Below are 20,053 nucleotides of genomic sequence, written 5' to 3' on the forward strand. Positions count from 1 at the left end.
TAAACTTCTTTCTCCCAACCTCCTTAGGCCTAGCTTGGCTCTTTCCCTACAGCTGGAAAACTGTGAACATATCATAATTAGCATTTAATCACATCACATTTAATAAATTTATTTGTCTGTTTCCCCTACTTGACTAGAAGCTCCTTAAAACAAGGATTTGTTGTTCAGTCACTAAGTTATGTCTAACTCCTTGCGACCCCGTGAACTGCAGCACGCCAGGCTTCCCTGTCCTTTACTATCTCCAGGAGTTTGCTCAAAGTCACGTCCATTGAGTCAGTGATGCCATCCAACCATCTCACCCTCTATCACCCCCTTCTCCTCCTGCCTTCAATCTTTCCCAGCATCAGGGTCTTTTCCAATAAGTCAGCTCTTTGCATCAGGTGGCCAAAATATTGGGGCTTCAGCATCAGTCCTTCCAATCAATATTCAGGGTTGATGTCCTTTACCTTTAGAACAATGATAGTATGTATCATTTTAGGCATTCTTAGAACAAAGTAGATGCTCAAGAAACACTTGCTAAATCAATGACGAGAACTATTTTAAGAGACAGTGGCAAAAAAAAAAAAAAAAAAAAGAGACAGTGGCTCAGAATAGGAAGTACAGACTAGGCAGAGGAGAAATCAAATACAATAAAAACAGGAAACTGCTACAAAATTCCAATAAGAACTAATAAGGAACAGACTGCAGGGAATGACTGAAAATAAGAAAACTGATGCAAAGACTATGAATGCTTACTTGAGAGAAGTAGAAGATGCTAACAAGATTCAAAGTCTTTGTTCCTAGAAAGTCAACCATTTACTATCTTCTGAGAACTTGGCTGGTGTGACAGCAGTTCTCTGCATACCAAGTATACACTGGCGGCAGAACACGGACAGTGACTGCCCTCGTCATCACAGAGGCAGGGAAACCAAGGAGAAGTCAGGGCTCCGGAAAAACTAAGTGTGGAATACAAGGCAACTAGAGATGTTAAGCTGAAGTTCTAGAGAAAAGTCAATGAAAGAAAACATTTTACCACCACGTATAGCTTACACTTTGGGGGCTTACAGAATCAATAAAGAAAATGTGTAGGGTGAGCTGAGATACAGAGACTAAACTCTAAGAAATATCTGTATTGATGTGGGTGGGTGGGGTCAGGAAAGAAAACAGAAGAGGGTCAAAAAAGAGAAAAATTTGCTTTTTAACTAGTAAAAAAAAATGTTTGAAGATGGAGAGATGGTATATAGTGTTAGTGACTTTGTAAATACACATCACTCTTTCAAGATAACCCCAGGCCCTTGGATTTGGTAAACTGATCTCTATGTACTTCCTAGACAACAACAGGAACAAACACCAAATAATAATGTAAGAGGAAAAAGGTGGAAAGGAGAGAGAGAGGAGAGCAATGCAGAAGAAGAAAGGAAGGTTACAGTAAAGAAACAGGTTATTCAACTGTTATGGGAAGTCAAAGGGAAAAGATACATTGACACACAGCCTCTCCTCCGAAATAGTGTCAAAGAAATTATTTGACATTCATTTTGTGTTGAATTTCAAATAGTATACATTATGATAGAGTGAATGAACTGAAAATAAGTAGTACCTTAAATTATTTATATAAAAACAGACCTGTGTCAGAGTCCATTTATACACTGTATATAAATGTATTATAGAGTACATATGTATATGGGCTTCCCGAGTGGTTCAGTAGTAAAGAATCTGCCTGCCAATTCAGGTTCAATCTCTGGGCTGGGAAGATCCCCTGGAGGAGGGCATGGCAACCCACTCCAGTATTCTTGCTTGAAAAATCCCATGGACTGGGGAGTCCGACAGGCTACACAGTCCATTGGGCTGCAAAGAGTTGGGCACAACTGAGGGACTTAAACACCACACAGATATATGTATATATTAATTTCAAATACCATTATATACATGTTGTCATAAATACCTACAGTTTTGTATACAGAATGAACAATGAAACACAAACTATTCTAATACTAAAGAGTTTATACAACCACTGAGTAAGTTCAAAGAAAATGGTAATTAATTAAAACAAACATACCGGTAATTTTAAAAATCATACTAACAATCCTAGAAAGGAAAAAAAAAATCAATGAAATCATCATTCTACCCTAGAGGTAGGTAAATGTTCATAAGATGCAATAAAGACTGCAGTAAAAATATTAAGGTCCTTTCAATGAATGGGAAAAAAGAACACAACATTCACTGGATTAAACCACAAGGGTGAGAGCAAAAGCAACAGTCATTGGTAAAGTGATCTGGAAAGAAATAAAAGCAGGTATCTGTCATTTTCATAATAATTTTTCTTCAACAGCCAGTATGTGGCAACAAGTTTATCAGAGTCACAGAAATCAAATCAAGTTACTACTAGAATCTCTACTTTCCCATGTTTATTAAAAGCTGCTTTTCCTTCTGGGACTACTCCAGGTTTAAGGTGGAGTTGGAAAGAAAACAAGATTTTGTGAAGTCTGACAACTGTAAAAGGTACGCTTCCTACAACCGGTACCTCTTATAACCAGCAGATGGTGCCCTCCATAAATACCAATACAACCACCCTTCCAGTACATAGTCAGAGTAAGAAGGGTTTCTTTTTGGCCAGAGATAACTGAAAAAATAATGACTGTGTGTCCTAAAAGAAAAGAGACAAAATAAATTATGTTATTCTCCTTTAAGTATATAACCTTAAGGCCACATTTACAAATTTTCCAACTACTAAAACAAAAAGGTTTTTTTCCCATATAAATGTTACCACTAACCCAACCATTCAGACTGAAATATCTTTATTAATTCAAATTTAAGTATATTTAATAGTTATTCCTCTATGTTTTGGTAATACAAAGTAATATTAAATGCTTCAGGAAGTCATTTTAGAAAGCAGACCCATTTTGTTCATTTTTGGTAATGTTTATTTATAAATGATTAAACACACGGTTACTCTCCTGCCTACAATCTTTTCAAGGACCATCGTGGAAGTAGAATTAAAGACCCAAGAACATCTCAACTAGCACCACTTTCTAACTAATAACTCAAAGTGTTCTGACAAATCCCTTTAAAGTAATATTTTATATTAATAATGATAACATCTCCCATTTATTAAATGCTTGGTATTACAGTCCATGGGGTCACAAGAGTTGGACACAACTAAGTGACTAAACAACAACAACAACACTTCCTAGCCCGTGGTCAGCTCACTGTCTCATTCATTGAGCGGATAAGATTACAGAGCTTCTCTGTTCACATCAAACCTCAAGCACACATTCTTCTTAGAACCCCCACTCTCAGTAGACAGCCTCTACTTCACTGAGAAAACAGAAGCTGTCACACAGAAAACTTTCCCAGTCTCCCATCTGTTGTGACTGGCCAAAAATTTTGTTCGGGTTTTTCCATACAATCTTACAAAAAAACAGAATGAACTATTGGCTACATGTACCTACACTACGTGTGTACCAAGTTCCTCCTTCCCTTCTGTTAACTATAAAGTATGTAACCCTCTTCATGTTAAAAACGAATCCCTTCACAAGTGCACAGAATCCCATCCTCTACAGGTTTCTCAGAGACTTTCACTTCATCCGTTATCTCTTCCTGCTCAGCATCTGTATCCTCCGTGTCTACTAGATTCCTTTCTCAGCATAAGCACTCTGTTCTTGTGCGGAGAGAAATTCGGGCAGGAAGGGAAAGAAAGTACAACATGCCTGTTTACTTTCTACATGCCTCTAGCTACTGTCTTCTCTCTCAAACCATCTTCACAGCCAAGCTTTCCAAAAAGTAATCTGCACTTCCTTCGTTCCCATTTGCTTATCATACTAACCCAATCCTGTTTCCAGCATCCTCCAACACCAGCAATACTGTTTTTGCCATAATCACTGAGGATGACTTCAAAAATGACAAATCTTTCTGTTCCCTCTATCTACAGCCTTGCAATGTGATTTTGTGACTACTCTCATCAAGAAGAATGTTTTTCCAGCACTTGAATTTGAGATGGTCTTATGACTTTGGTCAATGGGACACTGGCAAGCTTAAAAAGTGCTTGTGTTGTGAAATTTATTGACTTGCATTCTTGAAACTCCTCCTAAGAAGAGCACACGCACGGAAGTTATCCCACTGTAAACTGAGACACATACAGAGAGAGATCTCAGTTACACCAGGCATGACTATCATGAAGGAAGCCAGTCACAGACAAACTTTTCGGTGATCACAGACACACACTTGTAGATGTATGAGCAAGCCCACGTCAATCAGCTAAGGCTGACCCAGATCAGCAGAACTACCCAGTCAAGCCAAACTCAAGCTGCCAACCTGGAGAACTGAGAGAAATGTTGGGTGTTTAAAGCCATTACGGTTTGGGGTGATTTGTTATGCAGTAATAGCTAACTAAAAGTCATTACTGCCCTCCAGTTGCCAAAGCACTTTTCCAATCCTAATTTTATTGAGCTGAGCAGTATGACACACGGTGGAGAGCAGACTCCTTTCTGAAACATTCCTATCCTTTGATTTCTACTACCTTTCGCCTTTGCCCGATTTTTCTCCTATTACTAGTAACTGTCTCCTTTGTTTCCTTTTCTTCTATTCAACCTCTAAATATTATTAATTCTATTTCCTCTGTTCACTTCTTGGTCTACATGTTTTTCTCCCAAGGCTTCTGCCCCAAGCTTTCTTAAAGCTACTCCAAAATACCCCACCAAGAGCTCTCTTCTGAACTCCAATCCACATATACCATGGCCAACCTAACATTTCTACTTAGTTATTCTCAAAGGTAGTCTCTTCCCCACCCTGGGAAGAGAACCTGGGTCTCCTGTACTGCAGGCAGATTTTTTACCAACTGAGCCTTTAGGAAAGCCCTATTCTCAAAGGGATCTTGAATCTAAAAAAACTCAAAACCATACAACAAACCAATTTCATCCCCCTCCATAAAGCACTCTTCAATCTTCTCTCTGTATAGGGTGTCCGAGTGCATCCAGTGTTGCTCCCAGAAAACTGGGCATAACCTTTGACTATTCTCTTTCAACACTTAAAAGCAACTATCAAGTCCTGTAAATGCCATGTACAAAACATAAATGGAATCAGCTTCATTTGTCCATTACTTCACTATAACCTAATTTAAATCACCTCCAATTCATCCTTCATACAGCAGCCAGATGATCTTAATATGCCAATCTCTTCATGTCTACTACCTTAAACAGGTTCCCACTGAGTTAAAAATAAGTTCAACATATAATAATCTGACCATTTAATCACTACGCTCCAGTCATACTTCTATGCCATAAAAGCATCATACCAAGATCCTTCTAAGTGTCTGCTTGTCTTTCCGCTTCCTCTTCTCTGTCTCATGGACACTTTACCAAATTTGCCCAAGCTCAGTTAAATCTCTACTACATGCTCTCACAGAACCCTTGCATGTTTCCCTCGAAAGTTTAATCATAACTGTAAATATTTATCCTCTAATGTCTGCTTACACTTCTCAAGTATAAATTGTAACAGAACAATTATCCTATGTTGTTCACTGGTGCATATCTAATGCTAACATGAAGGGTAAAAAGAGCTCAACAAATTATCTTTTTTTCAAATACTATTAATAATAAGATGAATTATATATTGTGCCCATTTTAAAAGTGAGGAAACTGAGGATCAGAGATCAACCATGCTGAAGTTATTCAGCAACTAAACTGGGAATAATCTATATATGATTTTCAATGCTTATTCCCTTAACCTAATCAATCTCCAATCTCTGGAGCACACTGAATCCCCTAATATTCATGACCACAGTTCACGAGCATCAATTCTTCAGCACTCAGCTTTCTTTATAATCCAACTTTCACATCCATACATGACTACTGGAAAAACCATAGCTTTGACTAGATGGACCTTCGTCAGCAAAGTAACGTCTCTGTTTTTTAATATGTTATCTAGGTTGGCCATAACTTTTCTTCCAAGGAGCAAGTGTCTTTTAATTTCATGGCTGCAGTCACCATCTGCAGTGATTTTGGAGCCCAAGAAAATTAAGTCTCTCACTGTTTCCATTGTTTCCTCATCTATTTGCCATGAAGTGATGGGACAAGATGCCATGATCTTGGTTTTCTGACTGTTGAGTTTTAAGCCACCTTTTTCACTCTCCTCTTTCACTTTCACCAAGAGGCTCTTTAGTTGTTCACTTTCTGCCATAAGGGTGGTGTCATCTGCATGTCTGAGGTTATTGACTTTTCTCCGGCAATCTTGATTCCAGCTTGTGTTTCATCCATCCCAGTATTTCACACATGATGTACTCTGTATATAAGTTAAATCAACAGGGTGACAATATACAGCCTTGATATACTCCTTTCCCAATTTGGAACCAGTCCATCGTTTCATGTCTGATTTTAACAGTTGCTTCCTGACCTGCATACAGATTTCTCAGGAGGTATGTAAGGTGATCTAGTATTCCCATCTCTTTCAGAATTTTCCACAGTTTGTAGTGATCCACACAGTCAAAGGCTTTGGTGTAGTCAATAAAGCAGATGTTTTTCTGGAACTCTTGCTTTTTCTATGATCCAGTGGATGTTGGCAATTTGATCTCTGGTTCCCCTGCCTTTTCTAAATCCAGCTTGAATATCTGGAAGTTCTCTCGGTTCACGTATTGTTGAAGCCTGATTTGGAGAATTTTGACCATTACTTTGCTAGCGTGTGAGATGAATGTAATTGTGCAGTAGTTTGAACATTCTTTGGCACTGCCTTTCTTAGGGATTGGAATGAAAACTGACCTTTTCCATTGCTGTGGCCACTACTGAGTTTTCCAAATATGCTGGCATATTGAGTGCAGCACTTCAACAGCATCATCTTTTAGGATTTGAAATAACTCAACTAGAATTCCATCACTTGCACTAACTTCCACCAAGTACCACTAGTAGTTGTGTTTCCTAAGGTCCACTTGACTTTGCATTCCAGGATGTCTGGATCTTTTTTGTATAGTTTTTCTCTGTGTATTCTTGCCACCTCTTAATAACTTCTGCTTCTACTAGGTCCATACTATTTCTGACCTTTATTGTGCCCATCTTTGCATGAAATGCTCCCTTCGTATTTCTGATTTTCTTGAAGAGATTTCTATCTACGTCTTCTCCATTCTATTTTTTCCTCTATTTATTTGGATTGATCACTGAGGAAGGCTTTCTTATCTCTCCTTGCTATTCTTTCCAACTCTGCATTCAGATAAATATAGCTTTCCTTTTCTCCTTTGCCTTTAGCTTCTCTTCTTTTCTCAGCTATTTGTAAGACAACCTCAGACAACCATTTTGCCTTTTTGAATTTCTTTTCTTTGGGGATGGTCTTGATCACTGCCTCCTGCACAATGTCACGAACCTCCTACATTCTGACAAAATGTGGTCCACTGGAGAAGAGAATGGCAAACCACTCAGTATTCTTGCCTTGAGAACTCCATGAACAGCACGAAAAGGCGGTAAGAGAGGACAGTGAAAGTGCAATTCCCCAGGTTGGAAGATGCCCAATATGCTACTAGAGAAGAGTGGAGAAATAGCTCCAGGAAGAATGAAGAGACGGAGCCAAAGGGAAAACAATGCCCAGTTGTGGATGTGACTGGTGGTGGAAGTACAGTATGATGCTGTAAAGAACAATATTTCGTAGGAACCTGGAATGTTAGGTCCATGAATCAAGGTAAATTGGAAATGGTCAAACAGGAGACGGCAAGAGTGAACATCGACATTTTAGGAATCAGAAAATTAAAATGGACCAGAATGGGCGAAATTAATTCAGGTGTCCATTATATCTACTACTGTGGGCAAGAATCCCTTAGAAGAAATGGAGTGACCATCATAGTCAACAAGAGTCTGAAATGCAGTACTTGGATGCAATCTCAAAAATGACAGCATGATCTCTGTTCGTTTCCCAGGCAAACCATTCAATATCACAGTAATCCAAGTCTATATCTCAACCAGTAATGCCGAAGAAGCTAAAGTTGAACGGTTCTGTGATGACCTACAAGACCTTCTAGAACACCAAAAAAAGATGTCCTTTTCATTATAAGGGACTGGAATGCAAAAGCAAGAAGTTAAGAGATACCTAGAATAACAAGCAAGTTTGGCCTTGGAGTACAGAATGAAGCAGGGCAAAGGCTAATAGAGTTTTGCCAAGAGAACTCACTGGTCATAGCAAACACCCTCTTCCAACAACACAAGAGATGACTCTACACATGGACATCACCAGATGGTAAATACCAAAATCAGATTGATTATATTATTTGTAGCCGAAAATGGAGAAGCTCTACATAGTCAGCAAAAACAAGACTGGGAGCTGACTGTGGTTCAGATCATGAACTCCTTATTGCCAAATTCAGACTTAAGTTGAAGAAAGTAGGGAAAACCACTGGACCATTCAGGTATGACCTAAATCAAATCCCTTACGATTATATAGTGGAAGGGACAAATAGATTCAAGGGATTAGATGTGATAGAGTAGTTGGCTAGGGGAGAGAAATAAATGAATACAAAGGGACACGAGTGATGTTTGGAGGGCAATGACTAAACATCATTAACTTGTACACAAAATCAATGTTTTAAAGGAAAGACAAATGAAGGAACAATCCATTCTATCAGAGACAGCAGAGAAAGCGGTCAGTCACACATCACAGGGAGCTGGAATTTAAGCTGTGGTAGACAACAAGGTGGCTAAGTGAGGATTCAGGGCAGATGAAACACCGAGCAATGAGCAGAAGCACAAAGATATGCTGAGTGTGAGAAAAGACAAATCCAAGCATCTGTTACAAGATATGTGTGTTTCCAAAAATAAAAATATAAATCAATGGAACAGGATAAGCCCACACACCTATGGTCAATTAATCTATGATAAAGGAGGCAAGACCACACAATGTTGTAAAGACAGTCTCTTCAACAAATGGTGCTGGGAAAACTGGACAGCCACAGTTAAAAAAAAAAAAAATGAAAGTAGATCATTTCTTAACCCTGTACATAAAAATAAGCTCAAAATGGATTAAAGACCTAAATGTGAGACCGGACACTGTAAAAGTCCTAAAGGAAAACATAGGCAGAACACTCTCTAACATGGGCTCCCCTGATAGCCCAGTTGGTAAAGAATCCGCCTGCAATGCAGGAGACCCTGGTTCAATTCCTGGGTTGAGAAGATCCGTTGGAAAAGGGACAGGCTACCCACTCCAGATTTATGTTATTTCTCTAATATAAATCACAACAATGTCTTTTTCAATCTCTCTTCCAGAATAATGGAAATAAAAGCAAAAATAAACAAATGGGACATACTTGAACTCAGAAGTTTTTGCACAGGAAAGGCAACAATAGGCAAAACGAAAACAATCCACAGACTGGGAGAAAATATTTGCAAATGATGTGACCATAAAGGATCACTCCCAAAAATTTACAACCAGCTTATGACACTTAATAGCATCAAAACAAACAACCCATTCAAAAAATGGGCAGGAGACCTGAATAGACATTTCTCCAAACAGGACATACTGATAGCCAATAGGCAGGCACATGAAAAGACGTTCAACATCGCTAGTTATTAGAGAAATGCAAATCAAAACCACAATGAGCTATTACCTCACACCAATCAAAATGGCCTTCATTAAAAAATCCACAAACAACAAATGCTGGAGAGGGTGTGGAGAGAAGAGAACCCTGCTGCACTGTTGGTGGGAATGTAAAGTGGTACAGTCACTATGGAGAACAGTATGGAGGGGTTCCTTAAAAAACTAAAAATAGAGCTACATATGATGCTGCAATCCCCCTCCTGGGCATATATCCAGAGAAAAACATGATCTGAAAGGATGCAAGCACCCCAATTACACTGAAGAGCTGTTTACAACAGCCAAGACATGGAAGCAACCTAAATGTCCATTGACAGAGGAATGTATAAAGATGTGGTACATATATTCAGTGGAATATTACTCGGTCATTTAAAAAAGGGAAATAATGCCATTTGCAGCAACATGGATGCAGAGTTGTCATACTGAGTGAAGTAAGACAGAAATATCATATGACATCCCTTATATGTGGAAGCTAAAAAGAAATGATACAAATGAACTTACAAAACAGAGACTCACAGACTTAAGAAAACAAACTTAGAGTTGTCAAGGGGAATGGACGGTGAGACACTTTGGGAAGGTCATGCACACTTTTATTTAGAATGGGTAACCAACAAAGACCTATTGTACAGCACATGGAACTCTGTTCAATGTTATGTGCCAGCCTAAATGGGAGGGGAACCTGGGCGAGAATGGATACATGTATATGTGTGGCTAAGTCCCTTTGTTGTTCACCAAAAACTGCCAAAACACTGTTAATCGGCTATACCCCAACACAAAATAAAAAGTTTAAAGTTACCAAAAAAAAAAATTTAAAAACATGTGTTTCCAGAACAATCTCACATTCTGAAAAATTAACACTTAAAAATAACCGTTGTAACAGAACATGAGAAAAACAAACACAATCCTAATAAAATACCAGCACAGCAAGTATCCATTGGCAATTGTTACAAGCATCATAATCAAATTTCTCAACCTTAAAGCTCAGAGCTCAGGTTTCCCTTTCAAATGCAGGCTCCTGAAGGTACTTACTTCTAACAGGAAACCCTGTGGCAGAATTAAAAATGTAATCTAGTGACAGTCTTCAATTTTTTGTTAAAAGTAGAGAAAACAGCCGCATAGGTATTTTGCCTACATTCGCAGCTGTACCAGAAACTTAAAAGAAAAGATCAGAGATTCTTGATACTATTAATAAATCTTCTGCTTGTAATAAACAGGCAATTTTTCATCTGGATTTCGTTTTTGTTTAATTGTAGTGGTTTTTGCCATACATTGACATGAATCAGTCATGGATTTACATGTGTTCCCCATCTCGATCCCCCTCCCGCCTCCCTCTCCATCCCATCCCTCTGGGTCTTCCCAGTGCACCAGCCCTGACCACTTGTCTCATGCATCCAACCTGGGCTGGCGATCTGTTTCACTTCACCTGGATTTTGAGCTTTCTCCTTTTTGCATTGCATCTACAGATCACTCACAGAACATATTTTCCTTCAGAGCACAATAAATCTAAACAATCTTTTTGTCTCACATCTAGATCAAATATGACTTCAAACATTAATACATGGCATCACATTTTAAGATTTTTTTAAATTTCACTGAGATATAGTTAACATATAACATTATATTAGTTTCAAGTGTGCAATATAATGATTCAACATATAGACACATTAGAAAATGATCACAATAAATCTAGTTAATATCCATCACCATACAAACTTTTTCCTGTGAAGAAAACTTCTAAGACCTACTCTCTTAGAAACTTTTAAAATTTACAATAAGGTGTTAACTTCAGTCACCATGTTGTGCATCCCATGACTTTTTTAAGGAAGACTGTGCCTTTTGCTCTCCCATCCATTTCATCCACCTTTCCCTTCCCAGCTCTGGCAACTATAAATCTGTTTCTTGAATCTATCAGTTTAAGTTCTGATTTGATTTCAGAGTCTATTATTACATACAAGTGAGTTTACACACTATGTCTTCCTCTGACTTATCCGTCCATGTTGTTGCAATGTGAGCATTTCCCTTTTTTATGGCTGAATAATATTTCAGTGTCTGTGCATGTGCCTCACATTTTCTTTAGTCATTCAACCATCAGCGGACACGAATACTTCCATATCTTGGCTATTGTAAATAATATTGCAAGGGACTTGGGAGTGCATGTATCTTTTCGAGTTAGTGTTTTCATTTTCTTGGGATAAATATCTAGAAGTGGAAATGCCGATCATCAGTCAGTTCAATTTTTAATTTTCTGAGGAACCTCCAAACTGGCTGCACCAATATATATCCCCATCAGCACTGTGTAAGAGGTGCTTTTTTCCCACACCTTCACAACATTCCTTGTCTTTCTGATCTAACAAGTGTGATCTGATTTCACTGTGATTTTTTGATTTGCACTGAGGATTTTCAGTTCTTAACATCAAACAATGTTTAAGTATTATCTTTGGAAGAAAGACTGCCCTTGAATGCTTCCAAGCATTGATGTGCTAGAAAATACACATTTATGACCAATGATACTTCCACATTACACTTAAATCATTCCACTTACCACAGAGCTAATTATGCTACAGAAACATGTGCGACAGCAGAGCGGTGTTAACTGTGATTTATTTAACTGGAATGTGCAAGTGTGTATATGCATATGTGCATGTACAGGTGAGGAAGATTATAAAAGAAATTGAGATCAGTTAATCTCAGGTTTTCCTATATCCCTGATAAGGAGTTTGGTGTTCATCACATAAGGTGGTTATCGTTTTTCTTTGTTCTTTAAAGAACATAAAGGGCAATCACATCTGTATTTTAGAATTCCCAAAGACAAGAGACACACCAACTAGAACATAAAACAACTACTGGAATATATGAGAGGTTCATAGGCATAGCAGGAGGAGCATGAAACATTCAAGGAAAGGATATAATAGAAAATAAGAGAGAAATATGATTTAATGGAAGAAAATGATTAAGACAACAGCAGGAAAATTTTACCCCAGAAGAGAATAGAGACTGTCCTGACCCTTTCTCAGACCAAGACAGGGATGGTCATTTATCTCCATGACATCCCTCTGACTTCCCCTAAAGCTCCCCACAACTAGAGAACACAGAATGAAAACAAAATCTGTTTACAAAGAGTTGTTGTGTTCAGTAAGGTGCTCAGTGTAAGAAAAATCAACAATGTCAACTCAGAGAGACCTATACTTCCGATTCAAAACTCAATATATCCTGCATAAAGCTACATCTGCATCTCTTTAAGACTACAATAAAATAGGCATAAATGTATCATTCATACTGATATTTAAGGGCCATGTCACAATGTATGCAGAATAAAGTATAATTATTAACTCTACTTAAAGTGTTAATCACTCAGTCGTGTCCAACTCTTTGTGACCCCATGGACTGTAGCCTGCCAAACTCCTCTGTCTCTGGGATTTCCCAGGCAGGAATACTGGAGAGGATTGCCATGCCCTTCTCCAAGGGATGTCCCCGACCCAGGGACCGAACCTGGGTCTCCCACATTGCCGGCAGATTCTTTACCAACCTAGCCATCAGGGAAGCACCTACTTCATTAAAAGTAACAATGTTCATAATGATGATCAATAAACTTGCTTCAAAAGTTGTGCACTTATTGTATTCTAAAATTTAAAGAGTAAATTCTATGTTCTGCTTTTACCATGAAGTTTAAAAAAAAAAAAAGTTAAGTTATAAACCTTGTAGGTGAACCATAATGAATAAATTAGGCAATGTTGGAGGAAACTGGAATATAATTCTGGATGTCAAGTGCACCAAAATGTTTAATAAACTGGTCTGTAAATGTCTCCTAATGAGAAAACATAAAAAACTATCATATTACATTAAGTATTTAGAAATATTCCTGATATTAATTTTGAAGGTATGTACAAGTTTTTGTCTCCAGTCCCATTATTACTTTTCTGAGTGATTAGTTGAATTACATCTAATAATTCCAAATTATTTATTTGCCCCTTTAGGATATTTTGCAACTGCATCACCCTAACTAGGAAGCTGCTTCTTACTTCACAGGAGAATTGGAAAGATTTTTCTATGGTTAATAGACGTAACTGCCAACCATCTACCATATATTCTTCCTGGCTAAAATCAACCCAGTTTTTCTCTACCAGTGACGTCCAAACAAAGATGCTGGGCTTTGTTTTGTGCTTCTTTTATTTTCCTAAAACAGCCTTCAGTTCAGTTCAGTTGTCGCTCAGTCGTGTCTGATTCTGCGACCCTATGAATCAAGTCGGTGATGCCATCCAGTCATCTCATCCTCTGTTGTCCCCTTCTCCTCCTGCCCCCAATCCCTCCCAGCATCAGGGTCTTTTCCAATGAGTCAACTCTTCGCATGAGGTGGCCAAAGTATTGCAGTTTCAGCTTCAGCATCAGTCCTTCCAATGAACACCCAGGACTGAATTCCTTTAGGAGGGATTGGTTGGATCTTCTTGCAGTCCAAGGGACTCTCAAGAGTCTTCTCCAACACCACAGTTCAAAAGCATCAATTCTTCGGTGCTCAGTTTTCTTCACAGTCCAACTCTCACATCCATACATGACCACTAGGAAAACCATAGCCTTGACCAGACAGACCTTTGTTGGCAAAGTAATGTCTCTGGTTTTTAATACACTATCTAGGTTGGTCATAACTTTCCTTCCAAGGAGTAAGCATCTTTTAATTTCATGGCTGCAGTCACCATCTGCAGTCATTTTGGAGCCCCAAAAAATAAAGTCTGACACTGTTTCCACTGTTTCCCCATCTATTTGCCATCAAGTGATGGGACTGGATGCCATGATCTTAGTTTTCTGAATGTTGAGCTTCAGGCCAACTTTTTCACTCTCCTCTTTCACTTTCATCAAGAGGCTTTTTAGTTCCTCTTCACTTTCTGCCATAAGGGTGGTGTCATCTGAGTATCTGAGGTGATTGATATTTCTCCCCCAATCTTGATTCCAGCTTGCGCTTCTTCCAGCCCAGCGTTTCTCATGATGTACTCTGCATAGAAGTTAAATAAGCAGGGTGACAATATACAGCCTTGACGTACTCCTTTTCCTATTTGGAACCAGTCTGTTGGTCCATGTGCAGTTCTAACTGTTGCTACCTGACCTGCATACAGGTTTCTCAAGAGGTAGGTCAGGTGGTCTGGTATTCCCATCTCTTTCAGAATTTTCCACAGTTTATTGTGATCCACACAGTCGAAGGCTTTGGCATAGTCAATAAAGCAGAAATAGATGTTTTTCTGGAACTCTCCTGCTTTTTCAATGATCCAGCGGATGTTGGCAATTTGATCTCTGGTTCCTCTGCCTTTTCTAAAACCAGCTTGAACAACTGGAAGTTCATGGTTCACGTACTGCTGAAGCCTAGCTTGGAGAATTTTAGATATAATTCAAATACCATACAATTCACTCTCCATTTAAACACATTTTGTTTTTTCATTCATCTGTTAATGGACATTTGTGTTTGTTTCCACTGGTAGCTACTGTGAATAATACTGCTATGAACATGCAAGTACAAATATCTCTTCAAGACCCTGGCTTCAATTCTTTGTAGTATATACTTAGGATTTTATGGATTCTTTCCAATCCACAGATTCTAGAGAAATGTCTGTTCATGTCCTTTCCCCAATTTTTAAATTGCTTGTTCTTTTATTGTGGAGCTCCAAGAGTCCTTTAAACATTCTGGATATCAGATATCCAGAAAATCGGGAAATCCATATCAGATACGATTTGCAAGTTTTTTTCTCCCATTTTGTAGGCTGTCTTTCACTTTCTTGATAATGTCCTTTAAGGCACAAAAGTTTCTAAGTTTTATGTAGTGAAACCAATCCATTTTTTTCTTTTATTGTTCATGCTGCTGTTATCATATCTAAATATCTAATATCAAACCTCCAAAGTCATGAAATGTTACTCCTATATTTTCCTCTAAGCATTTATGGTTTTAGCTGTTTAGGTCATTGATCCACTTTTAGTTGATTTTTATGTATTGTTTGAGATGGAATCCAACCTCACTCTTTACAATGTAGAAATCCACCTAGCTGCTCCAGTATCATCTGTTGAAGACTACCCTTTTTCTGTTTATTTGGGGCTTTTTTTTTTAATTGAAGCATAACTGACTTACAAGGCTATGTTAGCTTCCGGTGTACAGAAAGTGATTCAGATATACATATGTATGTGTATGTTCTAAGTTGCTTCAATTGTGTTCAACTCTTTGCAATTCTATGGACTGTAGCACGAATTAAGATTCCTCTGTCCATGGGATTCTCCAGGTAAGAGTACTGGAATGCACTGCCGTGACTTCCTCCAGGGGATCTTTCTGAGCCAGGGATTGAACCGTCTCTTATGGCTCCTGAATTGGCAAGCAGGTTCTTTACCACTAGCACCACCTGGGAAGCTCATGTATATGAATACACACATATACTTTTTCAGATTCTTTTCCATTATAGACAATTACAACATATTAAATATAATTCCCTGTGATAGACTGTAGGTTCCTATTGCTTATTTGATACATAGTAGTGTGCATTTATAAATTCCAAGATCCTAATTTATCCCCTCCCCCTTGCAGTTTCCCCTTTGTTCAGTTTCTCATCCGTGTAGACTCTTTGTGAACCCGTGAACTAAAGCACACCAGGCTTCCCTGTTCTTCACTATCTCCCAGAGTTTGCTCAAATTTATGTCCACTGAGTTGGTGATGCTATCCAACCATCTCGTCCCCTGCTGCCCCATTCTCCCCTAGCCCTCAATCTCTCCCAGCATTAGGGTCTTTTCTAACAAGTCAGTTCTTCGCATCTGGTGGCCAAAGTACTGGAGCCTCAGCATCAGTTCTTCCAATGAATACTCAGGGCTGATTTCCTTTAGAATTGACTGGTTTGATTTTCTTGCAGTCCAAGGGACTCTCAAGAGTCTTCTCCAACACAATTCAAAAGCATCAATTCTTCAGCGCTCAGCCTTCTTTATGGTCCAACGCTCACATCCGTACATTACTGGAAAAAACACAGCTTTGGCTCTAGCTGCCATCTTGCGTCCCCGCGTGTGTGCGCCTAACCTCAGCTGGTCTGCCCGAGACCACCTGAGCGCCAACCCTAGTCCACCGCGTGGCCCCATTTCTGCTCCAACAAGATGAAAGAAACTATCATGAACCAGGAGAAACTCGCCAAACTGCAGGCACAAGTGCACATTGGTGGGAAAGGAACTGCTCCGCAGAAAGGAGGTCGTTCACAGAACAGCCACAGCAGATGGCAAAAAACTTCAGTTCTCTTTAAAGAAGTTAGGGGTAAACTATCTCTGGTATTGAAGAGGTGAATATGTTCACAAATCAAGGAACAGTGATTCACTTTAACAACCCTAAAGTTCAGGCATCTCTGGCAGCAAACACTTTCACCATTACAGGCCACGCTGAGACAAAGCAACTGACAGAAATGCTCCCCAGCATCTTAAACCAGCTTTGTGCCAACAGTCTGACCAGTTTAAGGAGACTGTCTGAAGCTCTGCCCAAACAATCCGTGGATGGAAAAGCACCACTTGCCACTGGAGAGGAGGAGGAGGATGAAGTTCCAGATCTTGTGGAGAATTTTGATGAGGCTTCCAAGAATGAAGCAAACTGAACTGAGTTAACTTCTGAAGAAGATAAATCTTGAAGAAGTTACTGGGAACTGCTATTTTATATTATGACTGCTTTTTAAAATTTTGTTTATGGATCTGATAAAATCTAGATCTCTAATATTTTTAAGCATAAGCCCCTGAACACCGCAGCTCTTTTCAGTTTTTGCTTATATACAATTCATTCTTTGCAGCTAATGAAGCTGAAGAAGCCTAAGAATAAAGTTTGAGACAAAGATAAATAAAATTCTTTGCCTAGTTAAAAAAAAAACAAAAAACAAAGCTTTGATTACATGGACCTATGTGAGTAAAATGATGTCTCTGCTTTTTAATATGCTGTCCAGGTTTGTTATAGCTTTTCTTCCAAGGAGCAAACATCTTTTAATTTCATGGATGCAGTAAACATCCACAGTGATTTGGGAGCCCAAGAATATAAAATCTGTCACTGTTTCCATTTTTCCCCCCATCTACTTACCATGAAGTGATGGAACCAGATGCCGTGATCTTAGATTTTTAAATGTTGAGTTTTAAGCCAGCTTTTTTACTCTCCTTTTTCACCCTCATCAAGAGGCTCTTTAGTTCCTCTTCACTTTCTGCCATTATAGTAGTATCATCTGTGTATCTGAGGTAGTTGATATTCCTCCTGGCAATCTTGATTTCAGTTTGTGATTCATCCAGCTGAGCATTTTACATACTATATTCTGCATATAAGTTAAATAAGCAGTGACAATACACAGCTTTAATGTACTCCTTTTCCCATTTTGAACCAGTCAGTTGTTCCATGTCAAGTTCTTACTGTTGCTTCCTGACCTGCATACAGGTTTCCCAGGAGACAGCTAGGGTAGCCTGGTAGTCCCATCTCTTTAAGAACTTTCCACAGTTATTGTGATCCACAGAGTCAAAGGCTTCAGTGCAGTCAATGAAACAGACAGTTTTCTGGAATTTCCTTGCTTTTTCTAAGATCCAACGGATGTTGGCAATCTGATCTCTGGTTCCTCTGCCTTTTCTAAATCTAGCTTGTTATCTGGAAATTCTTGGTTCACATAGTGCTGAAGTCTAGCTTGAATGATTCTGAGCATTACCTTGCTAGCATGTGAAATGAGTGCAATTGTGCAGTAGCTCCTTCTTTGGCATTGAAATGAATACTGACTTTTTCCAGTCCTGTGGCCACTGCTGAAATTTCCAAATTTGCTGAAATATTGGATGCAGCCCTTTTACAGCATTATCTTTTAGGATTTGAAATAACTCAGCTCGAATTCCATCACCTCCACTAGCTTTGTTCATAGTAATGCCTCCCAGATGGCGCTGGTGTTCAAGAACCTGCCTGCCAAACAGGAGACATAAGAGAAACATGTCCGGGTAAGATGCCCTGGAGGAGGGCAGGGCAACTCACTCCATTATTCTTGCCTAGAGAATCCCATGGACAGAGGAGCCTGGCAGGCTACAGTCCACAGAGTTGCAAAGAGTTAGACGTGACTAAAGCAACTTAGCACACATGCAATGCTTCCTAAGGCCCACTTGACTTCACACTCCTGGTCATCTGGCTTTAGGTGAGTGACCACACCATCATGGTTATTTGAATCATTAAGACCTTTTTATATAGTTCTATGTGTTCTTGCCATTCTCTGTGGAGAGTTTTGACAAAACATGGTTCACTGGAGAAGGGAATGGCAAACCACTCCAGTATTCTTGCTTCAAGAATACCATGAACAGTATGAAAAGTTACTCAATTATTTACTTGAAAATTAATTTTTAATCTTTTTTCAAAAATATTTTCTCAGAAAAACAAATTTGCAACAGGAAGAATGTCAATACAGAAAATGGTTATTTAAAGACACTTCTTTTCAATCCCCTGGCAAATACATTTTCTTCCACTAAAAGGGTTAAAAACTCACAGAAAATGAACTATATTTTTAAAATACCAATCAGAAATAAACTTTAAAATGAAGACAGTCTTCTGAGATGCGAACAGACAGCCCAGTAGACTAGTCTTGTACAAATATCTATAGCTTATCCTACAAAGATGGCTGATTTTCAGTCTTCTAAGCAGAAAATAATTATCTGCTTAAATGCTATACAAACTGTAAAGTGCTACACCTATAGTTACCAAACTGTGCACCAAGACATCTCAGAACACCCTGGACTTCACAGCAAATTCACAGATACTGTTGGATATTTTTAATTACCAAGGAGAACACAGCAACTGTTAAGAGCTGTCAGACACCAAGTGAAGCATTAGCTCAAAGGAGTTCCATCTCAACATGGAATGATCATTCTACACTCCTTTTGATGGTTACCATGTATCTTTGAGAAACTGGGTTTAGGCAGTTGATGTGATTAAAAGTACTCTATGGAAATCAATGTAAAATAGGAAATGCTAGTGGCAGTGTCTCATTCTAAAATTTCAGAACTAAAAAAAAAAAAAAAAAACACTTCAGAACTTACACGTGCCCAAAAGGCACACAATGAAAATAAGAATAAACCTTAAAATCTTTTTCAGTAGAATTTCTGATTTTACAGTGGTCAATGCAAAATAACACTTCTCTCCTCTTCCCCAAATCAATTAGTATGTCCAATGAAATAACAACTATGGGAAAAAACTATAGCAGTGTTAGCAATCAGAAGATCACTGACAATGCTGATAGTCAACACAAGTAAAACCAGGTCTCAATAAAGCACCCAGACTCAGAATTAGGGGATGGGGAACTGAATGAAGACAGGAAGATAAAAGCTCCTTAGGTCTGGGCCATCACTATTAACAACAAGCAAACAGAATCTTCTAATAGCACACTCTTACCTCTACAGCAACTCTTTTCCTAATTCCTGCTAATAACCTCAGGTCAAAAAACACAGCCAACAATAGGATTTTGAAAGTCCACCAGAAACCAAAACAAAATTAAGATAGGTAAAGACTCTACATCTAAGCTTT

At 38.7% G+C, this 20,053-nt stretch overlaps 1 protein-coding gene and 1 pseudogene across 6 annotated transcripts in view; one reads left to right on the forward strand and one right to left on the reverse strand.

The window, feature by feature from the left end:
• Positions 1-20,053, reverse strand: part of PDS5B (PDS5 cohesin associated factor B) — a 173,287-nt gene that overhangs the window by 118,480 nt on the left and 34,754 nt on the right. The window lies entirely within an intron of this gene.
• On the forward strand, positions 16,590-17,299 carry LOC136144377 (transcription factor BTF3 pseudogene; annotated as a pseudogene).

Source organism: Muntiacus reevesi, chromosome 11, assembly GCF_963930625.1.
Source record: "Muntiacus reevesi chromosome 11, mMunRee1.1, whole genome shotgun sequence".
Lineage (NCBI taxonomy): Eukaryota > Metazoa > Chordata > Mammalia > Artiodactyla > Cervidae > Muntiacus > Muntiacus reevesi.